At 42.7% G+C, this 25,883-nt stretch overlaps 1 long non-coding RNA gene across 1 annotated transcript; it reads left to right on the top strand.

Annotated features, from left to right (window-relative positions):
* Positions 1 to 7,970: 7,970 nt before the first annotated feature.
* On the top strand, positions 7,971 to 25,332 carry LOC115471017. Its single transcript, XR_003942269.1, has 3 exons — positions 7,971 to 8,030; positions 22,843 to 22,960; positions 25,250 to 25,332. It is a non-coding gene; the product is annotated as an uncharacterized LOC115471017 (long non-coding RNA).
* The last annotated feature ends 551 nt before the right edge of the window (positions 25,333 to 25,883 follow it).

Raw genomic sequence — 25,883 nt, 5'->3', positions numbered from 1 at the left:
TAGACTTTGAGGCTCGTCTTCACCCAAGAAATGCACATTGTTTACTTTAACCATGACTTCATGGTCAAGGTTGCCCTTCAGTGTGCCACAAAGTGGGATAATAATGAAATTCACCGAGTCCTAATGTCTGGGACAGACAAGATTGAGGGGAAGAACAATCAGGATTTGTGCATTAACAACAAGGCCAAGATTTGTCACTACACCAGCTGAAGCTCACATTTTCTCCATAAAGAGGACTGTAAACTAAGACAAAGGGTTCTTTGCCTTCCATCTGAAGCATGATACTTTCGGTATATAAAAGCATTACTAGCAATGTTGTCTCCATTATAGATTTGTTACAAAATGTATCCTTTGCAAACTAATAAATGTTCCACTTCTGAAAATAAAACCAGTTTCTCTGACTCATACTTCTGGAACCAAAGAATTTGTCTGATCTCTGACCTTTAAAACAACCTTGCAAACTTTTCATGGCAGATAGGACACAGCCTCTGGATCCAGGAATGTCTCTTGCTCCACAACGGGATGGAATGTTTCTCCTTTCAGAGGCTTTAGCTGAAGAACTGATCCTCCTAGGAAAATAGTAAATGACAGCAGGTAAGACCTAAATGGTATATCCAGTCTGCCTAAAAATCATTTTGAGACTACATTTCCGTGACTGAAAATACGCACAGACACCAGCACCAGTTTCTGACGAAGCCTTTGATGTGTGAAATGGTGGCACCGTCGAACTTTAAATCGCTGCTGGAGCTTTAAGCTAAGTGCAATTTCTATCACTTCCTTATTTACCTAAGGGAAGAGATACAAAGAGCCTAATTTAGAGCAGAAAAATCACTGAGATAAACTCAGCATTGCTCCTGAAACTATAGAACTGAGACACTTAGGAGTTTTTATGCCCTATGATTGAAACCAAATACTTGTTACATTTTAACAATCATGTAACAGTGTTTACAACCAAAAGACATTGTGTCTTTGGTTTCTGAGGGCTTTTTTCCTTACAGAGGTGTTCTTAGAGAACATTAGTGCTGTTTACAACTGTCAGGACTGGCCTTAATTCCTCACAGCCGGAGTCGCTGTCTAAACACCACTCAACAGACTAACATGCATGCAGTCATTTAAATTTTGATGTTATGCTATCATCTTTCTAATTAGGGATCCTTTGTTCATGCCATGCCTTTTTGAATTCTGTCACCATTTTTGTCTCCACCACCTCCCTTCGGAGGTGAATTATTTTGGGGCTAAATGTCCCCTAGGCTCTGCCTGGTACTTCAGTTCTGCTGTCTAGTACCAGGGAGAACCTCGAGAAGGCTGATTGCATCCCAAAACTGACTCCATTACCGGATAAAATAGTGCACTTATTCTTTAACCAAACCAAGGGATTATTAACAGATATTAATGAAGGGAAGGAGAGATAGTTTAGTTCTAAAGGTTATAAATTTATTTACTTAGCAAAGACACCAAAGAATATACAAGTGGCATGTACAATCAATTGGTTGTAAGAATATAGTATCCCAGCTGCAAACAGGTGCTATCTGGGTCTTAGTCTTGTGTGATATATTTTACCACTCAAAGGTATACATGGGAAAGCAACTGGGTAATTTGCCAATTCTGTTGCGCTACATTGGTTTCCCCTGGAGAGAGAGTAGTGACCGCCCCTCTCTAGCTTGAAGCAGGAAGTATACTGATTTTTATAGGTCTAAGGATATGACAGTAAGCACATCTGATTAGATCTAGTTTATGTCATGGTTAACACTGATTGGCTATGCTAATGAATAGCTTTAAAATCTAATCTTTAGAATCAACCACAAATTTAAGCAGGAGCCATCTGTATCCTGTTTATGAGGTTTTTACACCCTAGCTCCTTCCTTATTTTGCTGCATGGTGTGTCCCAATAGCTCAGAAGCTTGCTGGAACTTCAGAGTTCAAATTATGGCTAAAGGCCTGTAAGTTTTTATCTCATTTTGGATCCTGAACAAAAGTCTCAGGCCTGGGCTGCCAAATAATTATACATATCCCCACTTGAAGGTCTGTTGTAACATAGTAACATAGTAGATGACGGCAGAAAAAGACCTGCACGGTCCATCCAGTCTGCCCAACAAGATAACTCATATTTGCTGCTTTTTGTGTATACCCTACTTTGATTTGTACCTGTGCTCTTCAGGTCACAGACCGTATAAGTCTGCCCAGCACTATCCCCGCCTCCCAACCACCGGCTCCGGCACAGACCGCACAAGTCTGCCCAGCACCATCCCCACCTCCCAACCACCAGCCCCGCCTCCCAACTCCGGCTCCGGAACAGACCGTACAAGTCTGTCCAGCACTATCCCCGCCTCCCAACCACCAGTCCCCGCTGCCCACCACCGGCCCTGGCACAGACCGTACAAGTCTGTCCAGCACTATCCCCGCCTCCCAACCACCAGCCCCGCCTCCCGATCCTGACTAAGCTCCTGATGATCCATTCCTTCGGCACAGGATTCCTTTATGCTTATCCCACGCATGTTTGAATTCCGTTACCGTTTTCATTTCCACCACCTCCCGCGGGAGGGCATTCCAAGCATCCACTACTCTCTCCGTGAAAAAATACTTCCTGACATTTTTCTTGAGTCTGCCCCCCTTCAATCTCCGGAAAAGGTTCGTTTGCGGATTAATACCTTTCAAATATTTGAACGTCTGTATCATATCACCCCTGTTTCTCCTTTCCTCCAGAGTATACATGTTTAGTTCAGCAAGTCTCTCCTCATACGTCTTGTAACGCAAATCCCATACCATTCTCGTAGCTTTTCTTTGCACCGCTTCAATTCTTTTTACATCCTTAACAAGATACGGCCTCCAAAACTGAACACAATACTCCAGGTGGGGCCTCACCAACGACTTATACAGGGGCATCAACACCCCCTTTCTTCTGCTGGTCATACCGCTCTCTATACAGCCTAACAACCTTCTAGCTACGGCCACCGCCTTGTCACACTGTTTCGTCGCCTTCAAATCCTCAGATACTATCACCCCAAGATCCCTTTCTCCGCCCGTACCTATCAGACTCTCCCCGCCTAACACATACGTCTCCCGTGGATTTCTATTCCCTAAGTGCATCACTTTGCATTTCTTCGCATTGAATTTTAATTGCCAAACCTTAGACCATTCTTCTAGCTTCCTCAGATCTTTTTTCATGTTTTCCACTCCCTCCGTGGTGTCCACTCTGTTACAGATCTTAGTATCATCCGCAAATAGGCAAACTTTACCTTCTAAACCTTCGGCAATGTCACTCACAAATATATTGAACAGAATCGGCCCCAGCACCGATCTCTGAGGCACTCCACTACAAGACTTTCACAAAATGTGGTTGAGGTCAATGCTCGTTGCTAGCGAACTAGTCCTGCACCTAGGTGTTCGCTATCGCCTCAAAATATTGAGCTGACTCTTTGTTGTCACGAGCTCAACAGACATATAATTAGTTCTCTGATTGCTGGCTGTCTTAGGTTGCAGGTATCCAGAATCCCTAAGCAGGTTGGAATTCCTGGGCCTAACTTTACCCGTCACGGGCCGGCCATCCAATCATGAGCACTAAGGAGCAGATAGCAACTATGAGATGCACTAGTAAGGGGGATCTTTGTGTCTAGAATTGCCAATGGTGTAATTAAAAATAGGCTGAAGTGACCATTAGGGTTTGCATCATACAGCAAAATGGTAGCAACAATTTCTATGGGTAAATCCCATATATCACAGGAAGAGAACCTAGGAAAATTATACTAAGAAAGGTCACTCTATGGTTGAATATACCAAGATTGGTTACACTATAGCTTAATAATTGTATGGCTGAATGATACCTAAATAGGGGTTTACACATACATTGTAATATCTTGGTCAGTATTAGGGTTTGGTGTTGTATAAGCAGTATCAGTTTGAATTCCATAAGCAGCAATAACAGAAAAAAGTTTTAAGAAACATTCAAAATCAATGCTAAAATGAAAGTACCCTGAAAATTAAATCTAAAAACAATAAAGGTTCAGTTATGAACGTCGATTTACAATGGAAACTGCGTCATTAGCAACATGAATTAGCTAAAAAGGGAATGATAGGAAAATAAAATAGAATAGAACCTTTCCAATGTAAACAGGGACAATGCTAAACTTAAAGTGAAACAAAATATGAGCCCATAATGTCCATAAATAGCAATTGTGAATCTCAAATTAATTATCTCCTGATTTGCTTGACTGTATTGTGCTGGAGGTTCTTGTTCTGAGATGTCTCCAGTTATGATTCTGAGTCCTGGACTTTACTGAAGACTTTAAAATCTTTGGCAGCGATTCAAGATGGCGTCCGTGAGGGAAGATGCAGCTTGAGCGCTTTTGTCCCTCCGTTGAATAACGCGGAGCGGCCTTTTCTATTCCCAGAAATGGTGAAGCGAAAGGGGAAGACTGAGGCAAAGGCCTCCTCTAGCCCCGGAGGTGCTCCCGCCCTTCGTCAGACAACGTTGGAGACGTTTCGCGCACAGCCGCAAAGAACACACGATCCGATCTTGGTTGGGTCTCCAGTCCAGCAGGGAGACTTTAGCTTGGAGACGGCGTCCTTGAGTCCGCCTCCACAAACGGCACCACCCAGACCCGGCGAAAGAGCAAGCCCAGCACGAGAACTCCAGACGGAAGGCCTGGAAGTCATAGGAGGCCCTGCTGGGTTTTCTACCCCAGAAAATGTGTCAGCGTGAGGGAGTTTAAGTGAGGCGGTTTCCTCACCATTCCCCATTCTGGTGACTCTGGCGTAGAGTCTCGGTGGACAGAAAAGACCGGCCGTTGTTACAATGGAGATGTTATGGGATGCGATTCAGGCGTTAAATTCGACCCTGCTTCAATCTTCTAATGCTTTTACAGTGGAAATAGCCGAAGTTAAACAGCATTCTTTTTTGGCGAAGAAGGCGGAAAACTTAGAGAAGACAAGTGAGTCGCATGATTTTGAAATTAAAAAACTTCAAAGTACTATTGCAACTGTTTTGGTTGATAAGGATAAGATGAATAACAAAGTTGAATATCTTGAGAACTTACTAAGGCGAAATAACCTAAGATTTTTGAACTTTCCGAAGTCTCAGATGATTTCTCCTACAGAGATGTTGCGAAGATACTTCCTGGAAGTCTTAGGGCTTTCGCCAGACTTTGTTCCCCCTGTTGTGAAAGCGTACTATGTTACTGGTGTTAAAAACTCCAATGTTTCTCCAAACTTAGATAAAAATCTGACTGCTATGCTGGAATCTTCATTGGAGATTATTACTGAGCGTACAACTTTGTTGGTTACATTCACCTTCGAAACCGATATAAATAATATACTAAGGCTATATTTTAGACATATTGTACAACAATTTTGCGGTTCTAAGATACAGGTGTTTCCTGATTTGAGTAGGTCTACTCAGAGAAGAAAAAAGGAATTTATAGCCTTAAGATCGCAAACTTTGGCTTTAGGAGCCACTTTCTCCTTCAAATTCTCATGTAGATGTTTAATTTCCTTAAACTCTGTACACTATGTATTTTTTGATCCTGCAAAACTGTTGCAATTTTTTACTGTTAAAGAAAGCGCCGTGGCCGGTACGACCTCAGTTGCTCCCATAGATAGCTGAAACCGCTGATCGGTAGTGTGCTCTATTTCCTCATTCTATGTAACAGATGTTTTCTGATTTTCTTCTTGTATTTTTTTTCCTTGTATCTTGAATTTAAATAGTGGACAACATTTGAAGTATTTTTCCATTTAAAACTATTTATTTGATATGTTTAATTTACTAATATTTTCCTGCATTTATATTATGTAAATGTATATCTGAATATGAATAAAGAAAAAAAAGACTTTAAAATCTTTCAGGTGAACCCAAGATGTATGGTTCTCAAACTTGACTGTAGTAGAGGTCATTGCTTCAACTTTAAAAAGAGTATAAGTTCTATGGGCTAAATCTCTTATGTTTAAGGAATTGGGGTTTGCAGAATATATCTGTCTTGCTTCATTCAGATTATGCAAGCCAGAAGTGGGGATGTTATTTCTAATTATAAATGGAACTAGAACACTAGTGATGAAGGAGGAGAGTTAACAAAAGAAACGGTCATAGTAAAAGTAGCAAATTAATGTGCAGAGAAATTAAAGTTAATAATTATAATGTAGAAGTCCATGTGAATGACGTATCTCCAGATGTCAGTGTCGCTCTCCGGTATTAGGAAGGCACTGTGGGCACACAGTTGTGGTAGAGTGTACACATGGTCACACCTGGGAAATGGCGTGCAGGTTCTGCAAAAGTAGAGCTACAAAAATATTTTAAATAATAGAATATTAAAAAACAAAGCAAAGAGGGCCTAAATCAAGGATATCATTTGGACGCAAAATTTTCTTTGGAGAAGTTGACATCTCCAGGCTTTCTCTTGCTAGAAGTCGGTTGTAGCAGGGGTACCAGAGTGGAATTGAGGCTGTAGATCAGGAATGAAACTGGTAAAATTCACCTGCGGTGACCACTTTTCCCTAAAGGTTGAGCCCTTAGGAGCTAGCGGCCTGTAGGACTTACACGATTGAACTGGTGGACAAGTTAGAACAGTTAGAATCGGGATATAGGTTTACTCTAGTAGACTATTCACAGGATAGGATTGTGGAATTTAGGGCACGTCTTCACTCTTGATAACGTTGATTAGGATACAGCGTACTGGCGGAACATTTCCAAGCTCAGTATGTTTAGGATCTTTTAAATAATCTGCAATAGACAAAAGTCATTGTTAGTGATCATATTATCCAGATATTTTGCAGGTGGTTTTGACTGCTTAACAGAATGAAAAAGGGAACGACTTTCGTTTACCCTGAAAATAGTGGACAGAAAAATTTAGAATATTGTGAAAAAATTTAGAATATAGTGAAAAACCGTATGCAGTAAATATTATGATTACTATCGTTACCATCAGTTCTGTTGAGTTATAAATCCAGGAAGGTTACTGCATCTGGAAAGTATGTTGCTTGTAGGTACAGTTAGTGCAGCTACCTGACTGTTTTGTCTAAAGAATTGGGATTTGTATATTTTGTCTAAAGAATTGGGATTTGTATATGTTCCATTATCAGTAGTAATTTTGCCTGGAATACCAAATCTGGGAATAATTTAATTGCAGAGAGAAAGTGCCATCACTTGTGCAGTTTCTCCTGTGCATGGGATGCTTCTATCTATTTTAAGAAAGCGTCGACACAGACAAGCAAGTACTGTTTACCTCTTACAGGTGTTTGCATATCTGTGAAGTCCACATGCCAGTGCTGGCCAAGTCCTTGTACAATGAGCAAGTGTCTATTAGATTGTAAGCTCTTTGAGCAGGGACTGTCTTTCTTCTATGTTTGTACAGCGCTGCGTATGCCTTGTAGCGCTATAGAAATGCTAAATAGTAGTAGTAGTAGTAGGAATAGCGGGTCCCGTTTAGGAGTGTAAAGAAAACATATATAACAATTCTGAACAACAGTTCTACATTACTGTAATAGTAGAAGAAAAATCAGAAATGGGCGGTTCAGGGGGTGGAGGGACATCAAGGGAAGGGGTAAGGGAAGGGGGAATGGTGTCAGAAAAGGGGGCAGTTTCAGAAGGGGGAGGGTAAAAGGGGTGTGGGAGGGGGTGTGTCAAAAGGCGAGGAATGGGTCATAGAAGGGGGTGTGTAAGGGGAGTGTGAAGGGGCGGGGTAGGAAGCAGGGCAAGGGTAATCAGGAACATAATGATACATGAATCAAGCAGTTATAGGACAAAAAGTAAAATTCTTGCACAAAACAAGTGAGCAATTAAAAAACACTTTAACAATCCAAAAGCCCATCTATATAGTTATCAAAAATCTGAAGCATGTAATAGATCCCTATATCATGTAAAGTCTAATGAACTTAAGATACAATAGAAGTTAGCTTCAGGGAAAGAAACTACAACAAGGGTTAATTTCTCATCAATCACTCCTAAGGAAACGATGAAGTAATATAGTTTCCTGTGTTTAATCTGAGTGTTGTGCCACTGTAAGAATGCATGTAGCATGGTCAGCAGATCAAAAACAAAAACTGTAAGTTTAAATTCATATTAGAACCTTTTGTAAGTGTAATTAGTGGCTACACAATTATTATTTAAAGTTAGATCATAACTTATGCAAAAGATTAGAAATTATCTGGAAAGAGCACATAAGTTAATGTTTCTAGCAGTACAGCTCTTGCACAAAAGGGAAGTTGGACAATTGCAAATGCGTAGCCAAATCTTGAACTAATACTAATAATTCCTAAAATGAACAGAATAAATGCAAATAAATGTATAGGAAATATTATGAAAGCTTTGCTAACACTGACATGCCTTTACGATTTTAGATATGCTTCCTGAGTAAGGCTGCGTTCTAGTAATAGCTTTAGTTAGTGAGGGAAACTTTCACTTCCCTGTTTGACGGAAAGTCTGTTTCAAATCAGGTAAGGAAAGCAAATTAAAATGTGTCATTCTTTCATCAAAAGCCTAAATGGTACAGTATAAAACATATCGAATCAAGCAATCAAAATAGTATGTTTAGTGATTACAAACAGAACAGCCTCAGAATTTGGAGGGAAGGGGGGGCGAAAAGTAGCAATCAGGAAGTCTGGCAATGCACGATTTGCATGAGGAAGTAAGCAAGAATGTACTGAACAGCAAGCAAGCTGGCATTATCGTTTCGACAAAAAAAAAAACAGCAAAGAAAGATAAGAGCTTATATTATATTATTATATTATGAGAAAAGCAAGGCAGAAATGTTATTCCACATTGTAATTTGTCTGAATACAAGTCTTTTGCATTTCATATGATTTAAAAGGGAAATGTAAATTTAATTTGCTATTGCATATATTTTACACATCAATATTTAAAAAGGTTGATATTATTGAAAAGCTTATCTCCAAGAACAGCTATAGTTCCTGGTCTCAGCTCTCTAGTTTCGGAAGTAAATGTGGTATGGGTAATAAACCTTTAACTTCAACAATGATCTCTACCGCACTGTAAAATATAGAAACAACTTAACACATTCAAACTTTTTTTACGTGGTTTTAAGCCTTATCTTAGCAAGTAAATAATTAGCAAGTAAAGTAAATTAAATGTTTGTTTCTTCAAGAGCTGCAAACATAGAAAACGGAAATATGTCACAACTAAGAAGCCTTCATCAGTGTTACCAGGTGGGCGGTTTTACCGCCCAATTGGGCGGTTTTCCACGACCCGCCGCGGGAAAATTTTGCCCATGGCGGGTTGCGGTTTTTTGGGCTTCTTTTTTTTCTTTTCCGCGGTTTTCAGGTGGGTTTTTCGGCCGCGGGGGGCGGGGTTAATGACGTTTTGTGCGGGGTTAATGATGTTCTGGGCGGGGCCGATGACGGGGGAGGCGGGGCCGATGATGGCGGGGGCGGGGTTGATGACGGCGGGGGCGGGGGTGATGACGCGGGGGTGGGGGTGTCAGGGGCAGGGTTTGAGTTTGGGCGGGTTTTGGGCTGTTTTTAGGCTGGATTGGGTGGGAAAAAAAATTTCCACCTGGCAACCCTGGCCTTCATCTTAACCCGGAAATTAAACTTATCAGCAAAGGAAAGAGCATATGTCAAACAAGCAATAGTTAACAACGTACAGTGACTTAAAAGTAAAACCTAAGAGTGTCTGTGTACTCTATGCTTCAAGTGATGCATTTGTTCAATTAATTACAAAGCCAGGAACGGCAAAGATTTGACTGGCACTTCCTGTAAGCGAAAAGGGTGTGAGAAATAGCTAGTAACAGTTTGCAATATAAATGTTAAAAATCTATGGTCACTCCCTATCTGAAATATAGCTGAAACAGTCCCTGAATAAGATTTAAATGTTTAAAAGGGTTGTAAAATCTTTTATGTAGCCCAAAGTTACAAAAATAGTAAGTCAGAAATAGAGATTTCAAACTGCGTCATAGAAAGGACAAAATGAGGAAGTTAACTATAACCGACTGGACTGGTCCCAAAGCAGAAAAAGTCATAGAACTCACTTTAAAAACTATAAATCCCAATGAGGCAAGGAAGGAAATATGCAAACAGCAGCTAAGGTCAATACGTGAAGTGGAAAACAAAAATAGCTAATTCTTACTTAGCAAAGAAAGGCAGCACATGTAGGAAGTTAACCTTCTAAGTCCTTAAGGTTTAACCCACTCATTGTTTAAAAATCTGATTGAAAGCATTAAAGCTGTACCCAAAAAAATACAGGAACTATATTAATAACAAGTTACCAGAACTCTAGAATGGGTATGAATTTTACACTGCGTCACAAGTGAAATATTACCTTAAATGCCATCTAAATAAATGGACACACAGAACTTTTAATCCAACACAGTAAACAAACATTTCAATATGTAGTAATGCATTATTTGAATGAAATAACACAGTTATTCCAGAAAAAATATACACTCCTTGAGACCAAGTATCTCTGCAGCAGATAAGCAGTCACATGGAGTTCAAAGCAGTAATTTAAAAATAAGGGAATGATTACATAATAAACAGCTGGAATAACTATGCCATTTCCAAAGCCCAAACACACGGACATACACACACATATAAAATTAAAACTGTAATTTGATCTCCACAACTAAGAAGTCTTATATGGGATAGCAAAATAAGAAGATAACTTATTAATTCTAGTTTAGAAGAAAGTTTAAAGATTTTGTGCATGTTTAATGAAGTCCTTAGAGTCTCAGAATGGAAGACCCAGCTATGGGCAAAAATAAATCTTTCAGCAGCCAAAGAGTTACAGAAGAGTCCTGTGTTCAGGCAAGCAAAAATTTTCCAAATCACAAGCTACAGCACCCAGCCAGAATAGAAAGAAAACACATCCCCCCCCACACACAGAAATTGTCCCACATACGCAGAGCTGTTTCTGTGTATGTATGACAAAATTTAATCTTAAATTTAGTAAAATAAAACATTTAAATTAGAGCTAATTAAAACCTGTAGCAATTTGTTGCATGACAAGGGAGCAGGAAAGCAGAAAGCATCCCTTCAAAATGTATTCTAACTTTTCATGACTGTGGTGGCTTATGGAGGAAATGCTTATAGGGCAGTGTCATGCAGTTCAGAGCTGAACAGGGCAGGGTGTGCCTCTCTCAGTTCAAGCAACCTGTCACATACAGGGATCGGTTCATTTAAAATGTATTAATATATCTAAACTTTATCCAAATTAACCAGAGGCATAAAATATAATAATGACTTTGTGTGATCTAGTGTAGTAACAGGACCACTGGGCTCTGATTTGGAGGGAAGCAGGCACAAGTCAACGGTGCCAAATATCAGAGGCAATGAAAGCAAGGGGTTCTGGAGGTTAGGATGGTCCCATGGACGGGGGTCCCGCAATTGTGGGTTTATCACAGTAGTCTAGGTTCCAGGGGAGTGGACATAGTGGCAAATATAAAGGGTTCTAGGTTCGGGGTAGTCTAGAACAGAGTCTAGAACTTGGTTCTAAGATGCTAATATAGTGTAAGTAAGTGGCGCATAAGTTAAACAGTGGCTAAACTTAAAATACTAGCAAGATACTGTAGCATGCAAAGGTAAAAAATTGCGCTAATCTAACAATGAAACATGCAAAGAAATAAAAACATACGTATTTTGAAGCCTCTTTCCTTGCTCACGACCGCAAAAAAAAAAAAGGTACTGCTCTTCAGGGTATGCCTCTAAAGTCAGGTGCTTACTTGTCTCAACTGGCTGCCAAGAGCATTCTCGTCTCAATTGGCCATGAGCATGCACGACTCAAATGATAGAGCCCGCAATGGGGGATTTGCTGCTACCCTTCAAAGGATTCAGAGAACCTGCAATAAGGATCTCAGAATTGAAAAGCAGTGACCCAAATGGCTATCGCTCGCTAAGTCCGTTAAGCCCCCAATGGATCTTTAACTAATTAAACCCTAAATTTACCCCCCCAAATCAGATCCGGTTAATGGAAATACATATAGGGACATCTCCCATGAGTAAGTATGAACATAGGTCCCACCCTAATTAAACTCAGAGGCAAAGATCTAACTAATAAAATCTAAATATAACAATTTATTTAAAAAGGCCATATACTCTTAAAACAGAGGTGATGCGGCCTAATTTAGCAGGGATGGGAATCAAATTGATTCACCAAACAAAATACCTCACTAAAGGAAAACCCTACAAAGGGCTTAAAATCAAATCCCTAAGTATTTAGTCACTGTTACCCACAGACAGGTATAAGACACATGTGTGGATGTAAACCCTAGGTATCAGTGAATCCAATTGTGCTAACTTATCAAAGATGAAAATATTGAAATAGAGCATAGAATTGAAAGGTAAAATTTTAATTTTGCATTGCCAGCTCAAGGTCAGCTGAAAACTCTCAAGGTGACACAGCAAAAAAAAAAAAAAAAAAAGTTAAACCACTGACACATCAGTGAAGAAAGAGAGAGAGATAATTTGAAATAGCTGGGTAGTGGAGCACAGAGCTCGGGAAGCCCCAAAATCAGCTGACAGTTTGAACAAGTCAGTAGTGGAGGGAAAGTCTCCCAGGGCTTATAAGATAGGTGAAAGCCGGAGGCAGTTTTGCAAAAAATTAAAAGCAAAGTTATAACGTGAAAACAGAGAAACTTAGAGTCTTTGGCAGGAGGAGGGGGTATAGTGAGAGGAGAGTTCGGAAGTTTGCAGTTGAAAAATAAAAAAACCCCAAAACAAATTAGTGTTTAGCCACAAGAGGGCAGCAGAGACCAGCAACTGTTGTCCGGGAGTATTTAAAAGCAACTACGCAGAAGAAATGAAAAATAAAAATTAGAGTTCGAGGAATTGCAGATGAAGAGAAAACCAAGAAAATATAGTTGAAATCAGAGATGAAACAATTAGTAAGGGAAGACTCAGTACCTAACTTTTAAAACTGAATAAGCAGCACAGGAACAGTTCTTTCCAAGCTTTAATGAAACCGGGCAACGGGCTAGATTGCCAAGCATAGCATCTTAGCTCTGAAAGCCCCAGAAGCAGCATGACAAACATAACAAAAAGCAGGAGCAGAACAGAAGTTTAAAAGCATGCAGTCAGAAATTATCTAAACAGGAAAAGAACAGCAATATAAGTTTAACAGAAAGCAGAAGTAAGGAAACAAAAGCAATAATTAACCATTTAATTTAAGTGATAAAAGGAAGAAAAGAATAAGCTGCAAAATCAGATTTCTTTTTACGCCAAAACATGGTTATGTAGTAAAATTAAAGAATATATTTACCTTTCCACAAGCTGGTATGGGGAGAAGCCATGTGTATATCAGAAATGCTTCCTTTTATGGAGAAGGGAGGCTTAGAATGATAGCTGCAAAAGCATACTTTCAGGGAGTTAAGCAAGGCTTGCTAGCATGAATACCTGCCCTTGAAAATATGCCTGAACAACAAGTGGGTACCAACCTCAGAAAACGTTGGAAGTTTAGGAGTAAATATAGGGGAAGGTTAGAAGATTAAAGATTTGCTAGGCACCAGTTCCAACACATTAGAGTGTCTTCACTAAGGTACTTACTAGCAGAAAATGGTATATATAAAGCAAAAGGGACAGTAAATAAGATTTAGTTACCAGGCAAGATGTGTGGTGACTGTTTTCACTTTTACCAACAGTAATTTTATGAATGAAACACAATACTCAATTCTCTATAAGGCAGCAAAATACAAATGTTAGTAACAATTTAACTTTAAGAGGACACTGTTATCTTGTGAGAGGAGTAGGAACCAGCAGGTAGGTGTGACCCAGAACTAAGAGAGAAGTGAAATAATGAGATATACAGACAGTTGCAGTGGGACGTTAATAAGCCCAAGCAGGGGAATGAGATAAGTTTTGGAAAGGGTATGTGAAATAGAGGCTGCATGCAGAGAAAAGCAGGGACAACTGAGTTAGAGAAGAGAAGAAGAGAGAGAGAAAAGGGGAAAAAACCTGAATTTACAACTGAATTTTATGATATGATCCCATCTTTGACAAAAATTAAGTATGTTCAGACCAGCGTTGAGTGTCACCAATGAATTAGTTTGGGGTTAAATGTCCCCTAGGCTCTGCCTGGTACTGCAGTTCTCCTGTCTAGTACCCGGGAGAACCTCGAGAAGGCTGATTGCATCCCAAAACTGACTCCAGTACCGGATAGAATAGTGCACTTATTCTTTAACCAAACCAAGGGATTATTAACAGATATTAATGAAGGGAAGGAGAGATAGTTTAGTTCTAAAGGTTATAAATTTATTTACTTAGCAAAGACACCAAAGAATATACAAGTGGCATGTACAATCAATTGGTTGTAAGAATATAGTATCCCAGCTGCAAACAGGTGCTATCTGGGTCTTAGTCTTGTGTGATATATTTTACCACTCAAAGGTATACATAGGAAAGCAATTGGGTAATTTGCCAATTCTGTTGCGCTACATTGGTTTCCCCTGGAGTGACCGCCCCTCTCTAGCTTGAAGCAGGATGTACACTGATTTTTATGATTTAAAGATTTTATTGGTGAAAGAAGCAAAAAAAAAAGTTACATATTACATTGTCATCACCATACCAACAGACTATGAATTATTATGCATACCTCTCAGTTTCAATACAATTCACCAAACTATACTTTTTATTAACCCCTCTAATCCCCTCTCAGCCCCCATCTTCCCCGCCATGCCCCCACACCCCTCAAATACCCCTACCTCTCCTTGTCAGAGGAGTAGACAAGATGTATACAATGCCCTCTGCCTCTAAGCCCCTGAGGCTCTCCGTTAAACAAATCTCCCCTTATCCACCCCCTCCCATCCACCCAACCACAACATGAGTATTCCCACAACAGTAATAAAAACAAGGGTGTCCAACATTACCCTTCCATACAGGAGTTTAACTTGGAATAATGTATCTTAACCCTATGTCCCCCCCCCCCTTGCCACATTATCTTCATTAAGAACCCTGCTGTGCACTACTGCAGTTAATTAATCCCAAAAAGGCGACCAGGCTTGACAAAATTGATCTCCTCGAGCCGATGACAAATCTTCCACTCCTCTGCGTTCTAAAGCACATAAAGTAATCATGTTGGATCGCCATTGTTGCAAGGATGGGGCTTCTGCAGTTATCCACTGTTGTAGAATCGATTTCTTGCCCATCAGGATTGTTCTTTTTAAAAAACCTTTTAGACCCCTGGGCAGATACGGGGACACCCGGAACACTTCAAAGAGTTGAGATGGGGTTGGTCGCCAGGTAACCCCCCATAGTCTGGACACATGCTGACACACCTGCTGCCAAAAACCAAGGGTCCGCGGACAGGTCCAAAATATATGGCCCAGACCAGCTGGGGACTGTGTACACTTGGCACACACGTCATCTAACCTCAGGGATGCCCGAAACGCCCTGTGGGGAGATATGTACATCCGCATTAGAAATTTATAGTGCATTTCTTGCAACGTCACATTTTCCACTTGCTGTCGTACTCCCAAAAGACAAGTTTTCAATGTATCTCCTGAAAGACTCACTGCTAGTTCTCTGGTCCAAGTACTGGCTATATGATCATAATCTACCTCTCCCAACTGCACTCTTAAAGTAGCATGATAGTATTTAAGTGGGACCTGTAATTGGGCATCCAACCCTAGTATGGTAACCAACTTTTCCCACACCTGTGGTGTTAAGGTGGCCGGTGGAAGTGATCGGATGTAGTGACGCAACTGAAACATAGATAGAAAGTGCATGCCCTCCACCCCATATTCCACCCGAAGGTCATCTTGGGATTTAAGTGTACCATCTTCATTATATAATTGGTGTAAATACTGTAAATTCTTGGCCGCCCAGGTGTCAAAACCCACTGATGTAGATCCCGGGGAGAAGTCCACATTACCCTGAATAGACAACAACGGGGAAGACTCTGCCGACAGGCCATAAAAACGGCAAAGCCATCGCCATGTCTTCCTCACAGGCAATAGCAGAGGTGCAACTTTCCCGGGGCTGCATGTAGCCATGCACTAAAATGGGAGGGAGCAAACAAACCTATCTCCACTCCAGTGCAGGAAAAATAAGACGATCCCCGGAACCAGTCCGTAAGGTGACGCATATTGCTTGCGATCGAAAAAAGCTTGACGTTTAACAATCCCATTCCCCCTCCCAAGCGCGGCAACAATAGTTGAGATGCTCGCAACCTAGGCCGCTTGCCCTGCCAAAGAAAGCGGGTCACCAACCGTGTCATCCAGTTATCATCCTTTTGTTTAAGAAAAATAGGCACCATCTGCAACACGTAAGACCACTTGGGCACTAGCATCATGTTATAAAGAGCTATTCTTCCTAGAAGAGACAATGGGAGCGAATGCCAACTTTGCAAGCTATGACTGGTACGTATTCGTAAAGGAGCCACATTTACCTCATATAAATTTGATAGATCAGCAGGGATCATTACTCCCAGATACTTTAAGGGGCCCGTGGACCAACAGAGCGAGAAGTCTCCCCGCCAAGTTTCTCTGATCGAGCTCTGAATAGGGAAAGCTACAGACTTTTGTAGGTTGAGGGTAAATCCAGAATAATACCCAAATTCTCCTATTGTGTCAAGCAAGTGGTCTACTGATTGACGAGGATTCGTCAAGGTTAGTAATATATCGTCGGCGTACGCCAGAGCTTTTACCGAAAATGTAGGCGTCCGAATCCCTGAAATTTCAGGATCTTTTTGGATGGCACGTAACAGAGGCTCTAAATAAAGAAGAAACAACAAAGGTGAAAGTGGGCACCCCTGTCTCGTCCCTCTGGCTATTGAAAATGAAGAGGAGCGTAATCCATTAATCAATAAGGAGGCCCTGGGTTGGAAATACAAGGTCGAGATCGCCTGTCTGAACCAGCCAGTCAGGCACACATAATCCAAGACCCCAAACAAATAATCCCAACTGACCTTGTCAAACGCCTTTTTGGCATCTAGGCTCACCAATAATAGCGGCTCCTCTAGGAGATGACTATGAGCCACCGCCAGGCAGACTTTACATACATTAAGGGACGGGTGCCCGCCCTTAACAAATCCCACCTGTCCTTCCCCAATCAAGGATGCCATATGAGGACTCAGACGCTCTGCTAATACCTTGGCTAATACCTTTAAGTTGACATTTAGAAGAGAGATTGGCCGATAGGACTCAGGATACTCTGGTTGTTTACCCGGCTTTGGTATAAGCGTGACCCATGCTTCGTTGGTGCCCTGTGGGAATCTACCCTCCCCCACTGAGGTCTCAAAAAAGGAGGTCAATGCACCGCAGATCTTGGGCCACATGCATTGATAATACGCCGTAGTATATCCATCAGGGCCCGGTGCAGTGCCACATTTTAGCATCTTAACCACCCTCTGTATTTCCTGAGCTGTCAAGGGGGAATTGAGCTGACTGACCACCTCCATTGGTAATCGTGGGATGCCTGAGTCCTCTAAGTAGTCTATGAGTGCGGGACCACTCTGAGTGTCTGCCTTGGTATATAAAGATGCATAAAAATCGTGTAAAATCTGCACAATCCCCACAGGTTGAACCTCTCTCATGCCATCCGGCTTCATTAAGGAAGGGATGAACCTACTCCCCCCCCCCCCCCCCCCCCCCCAGGATTTCGCTACTCTGGCCAATAGCTTCCCTGATCTGTTGCCAAATCTATGAAAAGTGTGAGAGTGGTGGAAAAGCTGCCTCTTGGTACGCTCATGTATTAGTGAATTTAGTGCCGCAAGCGTTGACACCATCTCCTCTTTAAGCGCCAGGGAGGGGGTCACCAGATATTTACGTTTTATTATCTTAAATTTGTGTTCTAATTGGACTATGCCTTTAACTAGGCGCTTTGCCCGTGCACACATATAAGAAATTATCTCCCCCCGCATGACCGCCTTTGAGGTTTCCCAGTAGAGGAGTGCATCCTCCTCATACCACTCATTGGTCTCTGCAAACAGCTGCCATTTCTGCTGGATGTGTTCTTGAAAGTGTGCATCTTCCACCAAATAAGAAGGGAATTTCCACCCATTACCTCTAAGTCTCGCCGCTCCCAGATCAATATCAACCCATATCAGGGAATGGTCCGAGATCTCTAGCGGTCCAATCTCGGCTTTCAGAATCTGTGGGAAGAGGGCACCATCTGTTAGGATATAATCCATTCTTGATCAAGTACCATGTGCTCGAGAAAGGTGGGTGTAGTCACGTGCAGTGGGGTTAACTAGGCGCCACGGATCTACTAGATTCAACGCTTTACACAGATATTGTAGGCCTCTGCCCCTACCCAACGCCGTCCCCGCCGAGGGACCCGATCGGTCTTGTTGCCCATCCATCACCTGATTAAAGTCTCTCATAAGGAACCAGGGAGCAGTTGAATGTTGGATGCCCAAGAGGCTCATTTTCAAAGCACTTAGCCTCCCAAAGTTCCATAGAAACCTATGGAACTTAGCCTCCCAAAGTGCTTTGAAAATATGCCTTCAAGCGTACTATATGTTGGAAGAAGGAGTGATCATATACGTTCGGTCCATACATATTAAGCAGAAAAACCTTCTGTCCCATGACGTTTAAATGCAGTAATATGTATCTCCCCTGACTATCTTGTACCACAACACGTGCTGTACATTGCAAGTTTTTATGAATAAGGATTGCGACCCCGCCTTTTCTCCCCAGGGCGGAAGAGAAGAAACACTCCCCCACCCATCGCTGTTTAAGTTTTAAATGTTCTGCATCAGATAATTTTGTTTCCTGAAGACAAGCAATTGTGGCCCTGTGACGCTGCAAAGTTGTTAAAATTTTTGCTCTTTTGATTGGGGACCCGATGCCAGATACATTCCAGGAAATTAATCTAGGCAGCTGCATTTAACCCGGGTCCCAATGCTCCACCACAATGCTTATCAAAGTCCAGAGAACTAATAAAGCCCCCAAGTGCCCAGCCTCCACCCGGGGGTCATGGTCTCGCAAGCCATCACAGTGTGCAGCATACGCAGCCTCCAAATTAGTTCTTTCTTGTGACAATCCCACCCCTCCTACCTCCCCCCAAAACCCACCTAAACTTCCCTCTCCCTCCCCCCCTCAACTGAATTACCCTCATACAAACAAGGTCACAAAGAGGGGCATAATCGAACGCGAATGCCCATTTGTAAAAACGTCCATCTCCGAGAACGGGTCCGTGAAGGGGCGGGCCGAATCGTATTTTTGAAAAAGATAGACGTTTATCTTTAGGTTCAAAAATACGGTTTGTGCCGGGCAAATGCATAAGATTTGGGCGTTTTTTGAGCTAGGCGTTTTCATTTTTCAGCAATAATCAAAACCAAAGCGCCCCAGCTCAAAAACGAACAAATCCAAGGCATTTGGTTGTGGGAGGGGCCAGCATTGGTAGTGTACTGGTCCCCCTGAGATGCCTCTATGCCAGCCTCAAATATCATCCCAAGCTCCATAACAGCAGTATGCAGGTCCCCTGAGCAAATTTAGTTTAGTTGGTGCTGCCCGGACCCATGCAGAAAGCAAAAATCGGAAGGAAAAAAAAACATGCAAGTGCAGTTGGGGATGTCCAAATTAAAAAATAGTAAAAGGGAGACTTGAACCAGCCACCTTCTGATTCCCAGGCCAGTGCTCTAAGCTCTGCACTACATTAATCAGCTGTTTAGACGTCCTTCCCTTTCCATTAAGTCCCTCTAAGTTTCTGTCAGCCAATCACAGCTCCTTTAGCTGACATCATGTCAGCTAAACAGCTGTGATTGGCTGATAGAAACGTGGAGGGACTTAATGGAAAGGGAAGGACCTCTAAACAACTGATTCATGTGGTGCAGTGCTTAGAGCACTGGCCTGGGAATCAGAAGGTGGCTGGTTCAAGTCTCCCTTTTACTATTTTTTAATTTGGACGTCCCCAACTGCACTTGCATGTTTTTTTTTTTCCTTCCGATTTTTGCTCTCTGCATGGGTCCAGGCAGCACCAACTAAACTAAATTTGCTCGGGGGACCTGCATACTGCTGTCATGGAGCTAGGGATGATATTTGAGGCTGGCATAGAGGCTGGAAAAAAAAGTGTTTAAAGTTCCCGTTTTTTTTGGTGGGAGGGGGTTAGTGACCACTGGGGGAGTCAGGGGAGGTCATCCCCAATTCCCTCCGTTGGTCATCTGGTCATTTAGGGCACTATTTTGGGACCTGTTCGTGAAAAAACAGAGTCCAGAAAAAGTGTCCTAAATTCTGGCTAAAAACGCCTTTATTTTTTCGATTATCGGCCGAGTGCGCCCATCTCTCCTCAGTCGATAACCACACCCCAGTCCCACCTTTACCATGCCTCCAACACGCCCCCGTCAACTTTATGTGTTCCCGCGACGGAGTGCAGTTGGAAACGCCCAAAATCGGCTTTCGATTATACTGATTTGGGCACCCACAAGAGAAAGACGTCCATCTCCCGATTTAGGTCGGAATTTGGGCGTTTTTCTCTTTCGAAAATAAGCTGGAAAGTGCTGTGGCCCCTGCCCAACCCCCTTCCTTCCACCTCGTCTGCCCCTGCCATATCATAATAAACTTACATAGCTCCAGGGCAACAGTTAGTCAATATGCCCCCCACTTTCATCAAACATCTTTGCTCCCCAGAAAACCAGCAAATAAACCCCACCACTTCAAGTAGGACTCTCTACTCCTTTCAGTTCTCTGGTCAAAAACTGCAGGGCCAGTTGATCAGACACAAAGGAGATCCATTTCCCTTCATGTTGTATCGTCAGGGTGGCTGGATACAGCAGCATAAAGCGTACCTTCTTTTCCACCAACATTTACAAACCGGGTGGAACCTTTGCCTTTTCTCTTGAACACTAGACGAGTAGTCCTGAAACATTCGCACCTGGGCACCTGCATATGTTAAAGATTCCCGTTTCAGGCGATACCCTCGAAGAATCTCTTCTTTGTGCACATAGTTATGCACTTTAATGATGACTACCCTGGGACGTGGGCTGCCTGGCTGTTTTCTTCCAAGTCTGAGCCCTTTCTATGCAAAACGGGCCACTGCTATCAGATAGGGCAAATTCCTTTACCAGCCACTCTTCAAATATAGTGCTCAAAGTCTTATCAGGTATATTCTCAGATAGTCCCACTAATCGGAGGTTGCTGCGCCGTGCTCTATTTTCAAGCTCGTCCAGCTTTTCTGCTTGTTGGGCCAGTTTATCTTTAAGGCCTGCGATTTCCGGCTCCCAGCGCTGCCATGAGTCCTCTAAAGTGGACACCCTCTTTTCAGTCTCTGCCCTGCGATTTACCAGTTCCGCCATCTGCGCATCGAGCTTATTAAATCGGTCATCCAGCGAGGCAAATCTGGGCTCAAGTGCTGCTCCGACGGCTGCCGTCAGCTGCGTTAACTGGCGAGCCGAAAACTCCACCTCGCTTCTTGGCGTTCCGGTCGCCATCTTGGAATCGTCGCTGGGAGCTATCGATTTTTCTTTCTCCGTTTTTGAGCCTTTCCGTGCGGTTCCCGGTGACATGGATATAAGATACTGGTCCATACACCGTAGACAGCGTCAGGCAAGCCGGTCAGTCAATTTCGTGGGGTATTGAAAAATTTAGTAGGTGAGGGCCGAGCGGGGACCTGGAGCAGTGCTAAAGCGTGGCTACTGCTTCCTCAGCATCACGTGACCTTCCAGTACACTGATTTTTATAGGTCTACTCAAGATATGGGTAATATGACAGTAAGCACATATGATTGGATCTAGTTTATGTCATGGTTAACACTGATTGGCTATGCTAATGAATAGCTTCAAAATCTCGACATCTTTAGAATCAACCACAAATTTAAGCAGGAGCCATCTGTATCCTGTTTATGAGGTTTTTACACCCTAGCTCCTTCCTTATTTTGCTGCATGGTCCTTCCTTATTTTGCTGCATGGTGTGTCCCAATAGCTCAGGAGCTTGCTGGAACTTCAGAGTTCAAATTATGGCTAAAGGCCTGTAAGTTTATATCTCATTTTGGATCCTGAACAAAAGTCTCAGGCCTGGGCTGCCAAATAATTATACAGAGGGTATTCCAGGCATCGACCACCCTCTCCATGAAAAAGAGTTCCCTGACATTACTGTTAAGTCTAAGAGAAGCCCAAATGATCTGCAAACAGTAGTCAGCACACAAATGGAGCAGACCAGGAGATGTGGAAGTATGAAGTTTATTAAGCACAAGCATTCGACGTGGCCATGTTTTGCCTTAAAAAGGCTGAGTCATGGGCAAGCCTATCAATTCAGACATGCAAAACAAATTAAAAGAAAGACCAATACATAACTGAAATGAAACCAATATACATAAAACGTTTTGTACACAATTTTTTTCTATATAAATAATCAAATCATGATAACATAATAAGACAATAAAACTGTATCAATATTTATTTTTTTGTTACATTTGTACCCCGCGCTTTCCCACTCATGGCAGGCTCAATGCAGCTTACATGGGGCAATGGAGGGTTAAGTGACTTGCCCAGCGTCACAAGCAGCTGCCTGTGCCTGAAGTGGGAATTGAATAAAAGACTTATATACGTACTGTGGGCTTGTTGTGCAGCAATTTGGCACTACCATCGGGCTCCAGGCCTCCACCGCTCACCATTTCTGGCACATCACATTTTCTTTTTTAGTCCAGCGGCAGGGTCACACCTGGTGGTAATCAGGCAGCATCACATTCTGCATGGTTACTGCCAGATTACCGTGGGACCCTTTATCTCCTGCTAAATAGGAGGTGGTAAGGGCTCCCCCAGGAAAATGGCTGCGTGCAAGTTTTTAACTTTACGCATAGCTATTTCCTCACTTAACTCAAGAAAAGCCCTTTATTGGTGGTGGTAAAAGGGGGCCTCAGCATGCGGCAAACCTGCACACTGATGCCACTGCAGGGCCCCTTTTACCGCCACTTATAAAAGGACCCTTTATGCATTATTAGACTCAGGCAATATTTATTTTTATTTATTTACAGTGCTTGATATACCGCAAAATATCCATCAGTGGCTTCTACGCAGTTTACAACAGTAAAATAACATTCAGGAGAGGGAGAAAACAGTGAAGAAAGAAGAAAGGGCTGACAAGAGGAAGAGGTGAGTCACAGAGGTAGCAGACAGGGAGAGAAACTGGGTCAAGGGCGAAGAGAAAGCCAGAGGGGTGGGAGACTGAAGATCTTGTCCTCACTTGGATTTCAGGGCTCTGTTCTTTCCTGGTTTTCTTCTTATCTCTCCCAGCGTAGCTTTAGCGTATACTCTAGTGGATCCTCCTCTACTTCTATCCCACTGTCAGTTGGTGTACCTCAGGGATCTGTCCTGGGACCTCTTCTTTTCTCCATCTATACTTCTTCCCTTGGTACTCTGATCTCATCCCATGGTTTTCAGTATCATCTTTACGCTGATGACTCCCAGATCTACCTCTCCACACCAGAAATCTCAGCAGGAATCCAGGCCAAAGTATCAGCCTGCCTGTCTGATATTGCTGCCTGGATGTCTCAGCACCATCTGAAACTAAACGTGACCAAGACTGAGCTTCCATCTTTCCCCCTAAACCAACCTCTCCTCCTCCCCCATTCTCTATTTCTGTGGATAACACTCTCATCCTTCCTGTCTTATCAGCTCGTAACCTTGGGGTCATCTTCGACTCCTCACTCTCCTTCTCTGCACTTATTCAGCAGACTGCTAAAACCTTACAGAGCTGGTGGTTGGGAGGCGGGGCTAGTGTGGGCAGACATATACGGTCTGTGCTGGGGCTGGTGGTAGGGAGGCGGGACTAGTGCTGGGCAGACTTATACGGTCTGTGCCGGGGCTGGTGGTTGGGCGGCGGGGATAGTGCTGGGCAGACTTATACGGTCTGTGCCAGAGCCTGTGGTGGGTGGCAGGGATAGTGCTGGGCAGACTTATACGGTCTGTGCCAGAGCTGGTGGTTGGGAGGCGGGGTTGGTGGTTGGGAGGCGGGGATAGTGCTGGGCAGACTTATACGGTCTGTGCCAGAGCTGGTGATTGGGAGGCGGGGTTGGTGGTTGGGAGGCGGGGATAGGGCTGGCTAGACTTATACGGTCTGTGCACTGAAGAGGACAGTACAAATAAAAAAAAGTAGCACATATGAATTTATCTTCTTGGGCAGACTGGATGAACCGTGCAGGTCTGCTCATATTAGCCCTCTCCTCAAGTCACTTCACTGGCTTCCTATTCGTTTCCGCATACAGTTCAAACTCCTCTTATTGAACTATAAGTGCATTCACTCTGCAGCTCCTCAGTACCTCTCCACTCTCATCTCTCCCTACATTCCTCCCCGGGAACTCCGTTCACTGGGTAAATCTCTCTTATCTGCATCCTTCTCCTCCACTGCTAACTCCAGACTCCGTTCCTTTTATCTTGCTGCACCATATGCCTGGAATAGACTTCCTGAGCCGGTACGTCAAGCTCCATCTCTGGCCATCTTCAAATCTAAGCTAAAAGCCCACCTTTTTGATGCTGCTTTTAACTCCTAACCCTTATTCACTTTGTTCAGAACCCTTATTTTATCATCCTCACTTTAATATTCCCTTATCTCTTGTTTGTTCTGTCTGTCTGTCCTAATTAGATTGTAAGCTCTGTGGAGCAGGGACTGTCTCTTCATGTTCAAGTGTATAGCGCTGCGTACGTCTAGTAGCGCTTTAGAAATGATAAGTAGTAGTAGTAGGATATGTTAGAGGTCTATAAAAGTATTCAGTATGAGTGCAATGGGTGGATGTGAATCGCTTGTTTACCCTTTCAAAAAAATGCTAGGATTAGGGGGCATGCAATGAAGCTACTAAGTAGTAAATTTAAAACCAATCAGAGAAAATATTTCTTCACTCAACATGCAAGTAAACTCTTGAATTTGCTACTAGAGAATATGGTAAAAGCAGTTAGCTTAGCAGGGTTTTAAAAAGATTTGAACAAGTTCCTAAAAGAAAAATCCATAAGCCGTTGTTAAGATAGACTTTGGAAAATTCACTGCATGTTTCTAGGATAAGCAGCATAAAAATCTGTTTTACTCTTATGGAATCTTGCCTTTATGTTCTCAGCCACTTGTTTGGAGAACCATATTGGTTTCCCTTTTCTCTTGCTTTTATGTCCTCCCTTTGCATAAAGGTTTGTTACCACTTTTTATAGCTCCTTTTAGCCTGGACCACTATCTTTCCATTTATCTCTTCCCAATTCATCAACTCTTCAGGTGCTACCCCATTTTACTATCATCAGCATGTTTGAAATTCAGGACTTGAATTTTGTGTCTACACTCTGTTTTAGCTCTTATAAGCACTAGATCCAGCATCACTCCTTCCCTCATGAGTTCCATTTGTCTGAGCAGAGCACTCTGAAAGGCATCCATGATCTCTCTACTTCTTTCTGATTTCGCAGATGGGACTTTCCAGTTTGCATCTCGCAAGTTGAAATCACCCAGCAACAACACTTCCCCTTCATTCCCAACTTTTAGATGTCTATGTCAGCAATCGTTGTCTAGGGATGTTACCGGGTCCAGTTCACAGAGGCCGTGGGTTCCCAAAGAATACACAATCAGGTTTGGATATATATAGAAAGTATATTGTATGTACATATAAAGGCTCACAGCACTTAGTACAGGGAAATAGTACAATCTGTGTGTGTGTTTAGATGGGAATCAATGAAAGAAAGGTAAGAATGGGGGGAGGGGCAGAAAAAGAGAGAGAAGTGCCTAAGAAAGCAGAGCCATGTGCTCTGGGAGAGAAAGCTTTGGGGTAGTGCTGGGGAGGAAAGGGGGGCCTGAGCCGGGGCTCTGGTGGCTGGAGATGGATATGTGTAGATAGAAAGACAGAGAGAGAAGAAGCAGTGAGAGCAGAGCCCTGTGCTCTGCTTTTATATGTCTCAAATAACTTCCCAGCCTTTGATTTCAGCTCTTTCCTTTACCAACTCCAGTTTGCAGGGCTGGTCTTAGGCCGAGGCGGCCGCATAGGGCCTCGTGCTTAAGGGGGCCCCACACAGCGCACTTCAACTCTGCTTCCTCCCCTCCATCCCG

This window comes from Microcaecilia unicolor, chromosome 5, assembly GCF_901765095.1.
Source record: "Microcaecilia unicolor chromosome 5, aMicUni1.1, whole genome shotgun sequence".
Classification (NCBI taxonomy): domain Eukaryota; kingdom Metazoa; phylum Chordata; class Amphibia; order Gymnophiona; family Siphonopidae; genus Microcaecilia; species Microcaecilia unicolor.
The sequence above is the reverse complement of the archived record's forward strand: the minus strand, read 5'-3'. Positions and strand labels throughout refer to the sequence as shown.